At 38.6% G+C, this 6,000-nt stretch overlaps 14 non-coding genes across 14 annotated transcripts; all 14 read right to left on the reverse strand.

Annotated features, from left to right (window-relative positions):
* Positions 1-225: 225 nt before the first annotated feature.
* On the reverse strand, positions 226-297 carry Trnaq-cug (transfer RNA glutamine (anticodon CUG)). Its single transcript has one exon. It is a non-coding gene; the product is annotated as a tRNA-Gln (tRNA).
* A 739-nt stretch (positions 298-1,036) lies between these two features.
* Positions 1,037-1,108, reverse strand: Trnaq-uug (transfer RNA glutamine (anticodon UUG)). The gene has a single exon. It is a non-coding gene; the product is annotated as a tRNA-Gln (tRNA).
* A 2-nt stretch (positions 1,109-1,110) lies between these two features.
* Positions 1,111-1,182, reverse strand: Trnae-cuc (transfer RNA glutamic acid (anticodon CUC)). Its single transcript has one exon. It is a non-coding gene; the product is annotated as a tRNA-Glu (tRNA).
* Positions 1,183-1,427: 245 nt separating this feature from the next.
* Trnae-uuc (transfer RNA glutamic acid (anticodon UUC)) lies at positions 1,428-1,500 on the reverse strand. The gene has a single exon. It is a non-coding gene; the product is annotated as a tRNA-Glu (tRNA).
* Positions 1,501-1,840: 340 nt separating this feature from the next.
* On the reverse strand, positions 1,841-1,912 carry Trnae-uuc (transfer RNA glutamic acid (anticodon UUC)). Its single transcript has one exon. It is a non-coding gene; the product is annotated as a tRNA-Glu (tRNA).
* Positions 1,913-2,575: 663 nt separating this feature from the next.
* Trnaq-uug (transfer RNA glutamine (anticodon UUG)) lies at positions 2,576-2,647 on the reverse strand. The gene has a single exon. It is a non-coding gene; the product is annotated as a tRNA-Gln (tRNA).
* A 2-nt stretch (positions 2,648-2,649) lies between these two features.
* On the reverse strand, positions 2,650-2,723 carry Trnae-cuc (transfer RNA glutamic acid (anticodon CUC)). Its single transcript has one exon. It is a non-coding gene; the product is annotated as a tRNA-Glu (tRNA).
* Positions 2,724-2,967: 244 nt separating this feature from the next.
* Positions 2,968-3,039, reverse strand: Trnae-uuc (transfer RNA glutamic acid (anticodon UUC)). Its single transcript has one exon. It is a non-coding gene; the product is annotated as a tRNA-Glu (tRNA).
* A 268-nt stretch (positions 3,040-3,307) lies between these two features.
* On the reverse strand, positions 3,308-3,380 carry Trnaq-cug (transfer RNA glutamine (anticodon CUG)). The gene has a single exon. It is a non-coding gene; the product is annotated as a tRNA-Gln (tRNA).
* A 2-nt stretch (positions 3,381-3,382) lies between these two features.
* On the reverse strand, positions 3,383-3,454 carry Trnae-uuc (transfer RNA glutamic acid (anticodon UUC)). The gene has a single exon. It is a non-coding gene; the product is annotated as a tRNA-Glu (tRNA).
* Positions 3,455-4,114: 660 nt separating this feature from the next.
* Positions 4,115-4,187, reverse strand: Trnak-uuu (transfer RNA lysine (anticodon UUU)). Its single transcript has one exon. It is a non-coding gene; the product is annotated as a tRNA-Lys (tRNA).
* A 318-nt stretch (positions 4,188-4,505) lies between these two features.
* Positions 4,506-4,578, reverse strand: Trnae-uuc (transfer RNA glutamic acid (anticodon UUC)). The gene has a single exon. It is a non-coding gene; the product is annotated as a tRNA-Glu (tRNA).
* Positions 4,579-4,848: 270 nt separating this feature from the next.
* Trnaq-cug (transfer RNA glutamine (anticodon CUG)) lies at positions 4,849-4,920 on the reverse strand. Its single transcript has one exon. It is a non-coding gene; the product is annotated as a tRNA-Gln (tRNA).
* An 811-nt stretch (positions 4,921-5,731) lies between these two features.
* Trnae-cuc (transfer RNA glutamic acid (anticodon CUC)) lies at positions 5,732-5,804 on the reverse strand. The gene has a single exon. It is a non-coding gene; the product is annotated as a tRNA-Glu (tRNA).
* Positions 5,805-6,000: the final 196 nt, after the last annotated feature.

The raw sequence follows: 6,000 nt of genomic DNA on the forward strand, positions 1-6,000 counted from the left end.
CCTGGGTTCCTGCTTAAATCAGGAAAGCAACGATGATTAAATTCTCAGAGTATTTTCCTACCTTTCTCTACTCAACTAAAATTTAATATGCAGCACATGTTTGACACAAACAGGAAAATTTATCTCTGCCCTACTCTAGAGAAAGATGTGATAGTTTATAAAGAATACGTCAGTTTTGCAATGTTACAAGAGAAAAAATATCACTTTATCTAGATGATAAACTAAAGGTTCCACCGAGATTTGAACTCGGATCGCTGGATTCAGAGTCCAGAGTGCTAACCAATACACCATGGAACCTTTTCCCATGCCGGGAATCGAACCCCGGGCCGCCTGGGTGAAAGCCAGGAATCCTAACCACTAGACCACATTCGACAGGTTACAGGTAAAATAAGGGAGACAATATGGCGACTTACAGAGATATGATAGCACAATCGGTAAGATGAAAAATCAGGATAGGGTGTTTAATGGCGCATTTGTAGGTGCTTCTGTATAAATAATGTTAAAAAGAAAAAACTCTGAATGTAAGGTCTATCTACGGTTTCAACTTTGCAGGTGTCCTTGCTCAAAAATTTGAAAAGTAATGTTACGTCCCTTTCTTCCTCATTGCCTTACGTGCTGTGAATAAAGCTTCAATAATGGCGATTGCTGCTACCAATAGACATTAAGCATCAAACTGCCAGTAATCTTGTGCAAATACTCCTCGAGTCTTTCGGTGAGTCTACTATCTTACTTTTTAGAATATGCATATTTAAAATACATTTTTTTTTTCTTCTTGCAAGCTTTCGCCTGTGTTAATGGGGGTGGGGGGTGTATGAGGAAAAAATAAGAGCTTTTTTCAGAACTTTAACTAAAATCAGAGAAATATCTTTTCATCACAATTTCTCATCAAAAATTGCATTTGTTGTTTTATGTATTAAAATGAGGGTTCCACTTTCTCTTACCCTGCAAGAACCTGAAAATTTATAAAGCTGTTGTCAGGTTTTTGATGATAAATATCATAAAAGATTCGTTTATTGAGGAGAAAATGAAAAAGACACAGTTCCACCGAGATTTGAACTCGGATCGCTGGATTCAAAGTCCAGAGTGCTAACCGTTACACCATGGAACCCGTTCCCGCGCCGGGAATTGAACCCGGGCCTCCTGGGTGAGAGCCAGGTATCCTAACCACTAGACCACGCGGGATGCGAGATTGTGGAGCCATTTTCCTTAACGAAGATTTTTAATTAGTGCGTAAATTAAATAAAATATATGAAACCTTCTCTCTTTCTTAGTGACATTACAGACTGAGGTTTAATAAAAAGGTAGCGCAAATTTGATTGTGAAAAGTAAGCAATTCAGCAATGTAATTCAAAGAGGTTCGTACGAGTTTTAAAATCGAAACTCTGGGCTGGGAACACGGAAAAGTAAATATAATAGCCTGCCGCTGTTTCCCATGCCGGGAATCGAACCCGGGGCCGCCTGGGTGAAAGCCAGGAATCCTAACCACTAGACCACATGGGACACGTATTGCACCGAAAAGTCAGGTTTTCGAATAATTTTTTTGCCTGGGTTCCTGCTTAAATCAGGAAAGCAACGATGATTAAATTCTCAGAGTATTTTCCTACCTTTCTCTACTCAACTAAAATTTAATATGCAGCACATGTTTGACACAAACAGGAAAATTTATCTCTGCCCTACTCTAGAGAAGATGTGATAGTTTATAAAGAATACGTCAGTTTTGCAATGTTACAAGAGAAAAAAGATCACTTTATCTAGATGATAAACTAAAGGTTCACCGAGATTTGAACTCGGATCGCTGGATTCAGAGTCCAGAGTGCTAACCATTACACCATGGAAACTTTTCCCATGCCGGGAATCGAACCCGGGCCGCCTGGGTGAAAGCCAGGAATCCTAACCACTAGACCACATGAACAGGTTACAGGTAAAATAAGGGAGACAATAATGGCGACTTACAGAGATATGATAGCACAATCGGTAAGATGAAAAATCAGGGATAGGGTGTTTAATGGCGCATTTGTAGGTGCTTCTGTATAAATAATGTTAAAAAGAAAAAACTCTGAATGTAAGTCTATCTACGGTTTCAACTTTGCAGGTGTCTTGCTCAAAAATTTGAAAAGTAATGTTACGTCCCTTTCTTCCTCATTGCCTTACATGCTGTGAATAAAGCTTCAATAATGGCGATTGCTGCTACCAATAGACATTAAGCATCAAACTGCCAGTAATCTTGTGCAAATACTCCTCGAGTCTTTCGGTGAGTCTACTATCTTACTTTTTAGAATATGCATATTTAAAATACATTTTTTTTTTCTTCTTGCAAGCTTTCGCCTGTGTTAATGGGGTATGGGGGGTGTATGAGGAAAAAATAAGAGCTATTTCAGAACTTTAACTAAAATCAGAGAAATATCTTTTCATCACAATTTCTCATCAAAAATTGCATTTGTTGTTTATGTATTAAAATGAGGGTTCCACTTTCTCTTACCTGCAAGAACCTGAAAATTTATAAAGCTGTTGTCAGGTTTTTGATGATAAATATCATAAAAGATTCGTTTATTCAGGAGAAAATGAAAAAAAGACAAGGTTCCACCGAGATTTGAACTCGGATCGCTGGATTCAAAGTCCAGAGTGCTAACCGTTACACCATGGAACCCGTTCCCGCGCCGGGAATTGAACCCGGGCCTCCTGGGTGAGAGCCAGGTATCCTAACCACTAGGACCACGCGGGGATGCGAGATTGTGGAGCCATTTTCCTTACCGAAGATTTTAATTAGTGCGTAAATTAAATAAAATATATAAAACCTTCTCTCTTTCTTAGTGACATTACAGACTGAGGTTTAATAAAAAGGTAGCGCAAATTTGATCCTGAAAAATAAGCAATTCATCAATGTAATTCAAAGAGGTTCGTACGAGTTTTAAAATCGAAACTCTGGGCTGGGAACACGGAAAAGTAAATATAATAGCCTGTCGCTGTTTCCCATGCCGGGAATCGAAACCGGGCCGCCTGGGTGAAAGCCAGGAATCCTAACCACTAGACCACATGGGACACGTATTGCACGAGAAAAGTCAGGTTTCGAATAATTTTTTTGCCTGGGTTCCTGCTTAAATCAGGAAAGCAACGATGATTAAATTCTCAGAGTATTTTCCTACATTTCTCTACTCAACTAAAATTTAATATGCAGCACATGTTTGACACAAACAGGAAAATTTATCTCTGCCCTTCTCTAGAGAAGATGTGATAGTTTATAAAGAATACGTCAGTTTTTGCAATGTTACAAAAGAAAAAAGATACTTTATCTAGATGATTAAACTAAAGGTTCTCACCGAGATTTGAACTCGGATCGCTGGATTCAGAGTCCAAAGTGCTAACCATTACACCATGAAACCTTTTCCCATGCCTTGAATCGAACCCGGGCCGCCTGGGTGAAAGCCAGGAATCCTAACCACTAGATCACATGGGACAGGTTACAGGTAAAATAAGGGAGACAATAATGGCGACTTACAGGGATATGATAGCACAATCGGTAAGATGAAAAATCAGGATGGGGTGTTTAATGGAGCATTTGTAGGTGCTTCTGTATAAATAATGTTAAAAGAAAAAACTCTGAATGTAAGTCTATCTACGGTTTCAACTTTGCAGGTGTCTTGCTCCAAAATTTGAAAAGTAATGTTACGTCCTTTCTTCCTCATTGCCTTACGTGCTGTGAATAAAGCTTCAATAATGGCGATTGCTGCTACCAATAGACATTAAGCATCAAACTGCCAGTAATCTTGTGCAAATACTCCTCGAGTCTTTCGGTGAGTCTACTATCTTACTTTTTAGAATATGCATATTTAAAATACATTTTTTTTCTTCTTGCAAGCTTTCGCCTGTGTTAATGGGGGATGGGGGTGGTATGAGGAAAAAATAAGAGCTATTTCAGAACTTTAACTAAAATCAGAGAAATATCTTTTCATCACAATTTCTCATCAAAAATTGCATTTGTTGTTTATGTATTTAAAATGAGGGTTCCACTTTCTCTTACCTGCAAGAACCTGAAAATTTATAAAGCTTGTGGTCAGGTTTTTGATTATAAATATCATAAAAGATTCGTTTATTCAGGAGAAAATGAAATAAGACAAGGTTCCACCGAGATTTGAACTCGGATCGCTGGATTCAAAAGTCCAGAGTGCTAACCGTTACACCATGGAACCCGTTCCGCCCGGGAATTGAACCCGGGCCTCCTGGGTGAGAGCCAGGTATCCTAACCACTAGACCACGCGGGGATGCGAGATTGTGGAGCATTTTCCTTAACGAAGATTTTTAATTAGTGCGTAAATTAAATAAAATATATGAAACCTTCTCTCTTTCTTAGTGACATTACAGACTGAGGTTTAATAAAAAGGTAGCGCAAATTTGATTGTGAAAAGTAAGCAATTTAGCAATGTAATTCAAAGAGGTTCGCACGAGTTTTAAAATCGAAACTCTGGGCTGGGAACACGGAAAAGTAAATATAATCGCCTGTCGCTGTTTTCCCATGCCGGGAATCGAACCCGGGCCGCCTGGGTGAAAGCCAGGAATCCCTAACCACTAGACCACATGGGACACGTATTGCACAGAAAAGTCAGGTTTCGAATAATTTTTTTGCCTGGGTTCCTGCTTAAATCAGGAAAGCAACGATGATTAAATTCTCAGAGTATTTTCCTACCTTTCTCTACTCAACTAAAATTTAATATGCAGCATCATGTTTGACACAAACAGGAAAAATTTATCTCTGCCCTACTCTAGAGAAGATGTGATAGTTTATAAAGAATACGTCAGTTTTTGCAATGTTACAAGAGAAAAAAATATCACTTTATCTAGATGATAAACTAAAGGTTCCACCGAGATTTGAACTCGGATCGCTGGATTCAGAGTCCAGAGTGCTAACCATTACACCATGGAACCTTTTCCCATGCCGGGAATCGAACCCGGGCCCGCCTGGTGAAAGCCAGGAATCCTAACCACTAGACCACATTCGACAGGTTACAGGTAAAATAAGGGAGACAATAATGGCGGACTTACAGAGATATGATAGCACAATCGGTAAGATGAAAAATCAGGATAGGGTGTTTAATGGCGCATTTGTAGGTGCTTCTGTATAAATAATGTTAAAAAGAAAAAACTCTGAATGTAAGTCTATCTACGGTTTTCAACTTTGCAGGTGTCTTGCTCAAAAATTTGAAAAGTAATGTTACGTCCTTTCTCCTTCATTGCCCTTACGTGCTGTGAATTAAGCTTCAAATAATGGCGATTGCTGCTACCAATAGACATTAAGCATCAAACTGCCAGTAATCTTGTGCAAATACTCCTCGAGTCTTTCGGTGAGTCTACTATCTTACTTTTTAGAATATGCAATATTTAAAATACATTTTTTTTTCTTCTTGCAAGCTTTTCGCCTGTGTTAATGGGGGTGTATGAGGAAAAAATAAGAGCTTTTTCAGAACCTTAACTGAAATCAGAGAAATATCTTTTCATCACAATTTCTCATCAAAAATTGCATTTGTTTGTTTTATGTATTAAAATGAGGGGGTTCCACTTTCTGTTACCTGCAAGAACCTGAAAATTTATTAAAGCTGTTGTCAGGTTTTTGATGATAAATATCATAAAAGATTCGTTTATTTTGGAGAAAATGAAAAAAGACAAGGTTTCACCGAGATTTGAACTCGGATCGCTGGATTCAAAGTCCAGAGTTGCTAACCGTTACACCATGGAACCCGTCCCGCGCCGGGAATTGAACCCGGGCCTCCAGGGGTGAGAGCCAGGTATCCTAAACACTAGACCACGCGGGATGCGAGATTTGTGGAGCCATTTTCCTTACGAAGATTTTTAATTAGTGCGTAAATTAAATAAAATATATGAAACCTTCTCTCTTTCTTAGTGACATTACAGACTGAGGTTTAATAAAAAGGTAGCGCAAATTTGATTGTGAAAAGTAAGCAATTCAGCAATGTAATTCAAAGAGGTTCGTACGAGTTTTAAAATCGA

Source organism: Uloborus diversus, chromosome 5 (genome assembly GCF_026930045.1).
Source record: "Uloborus diversus isolate 005 chromosome 5, Udiv.v.3.1, whole genome shotgun sequence".
NCBI classification, from domain to species: domain Eukaryota; kingdom Metazoa; phylum Arthropoda; class Arachnida; order Araneae; family Uloboridae; genus Uloborus; species Uloborus diversus.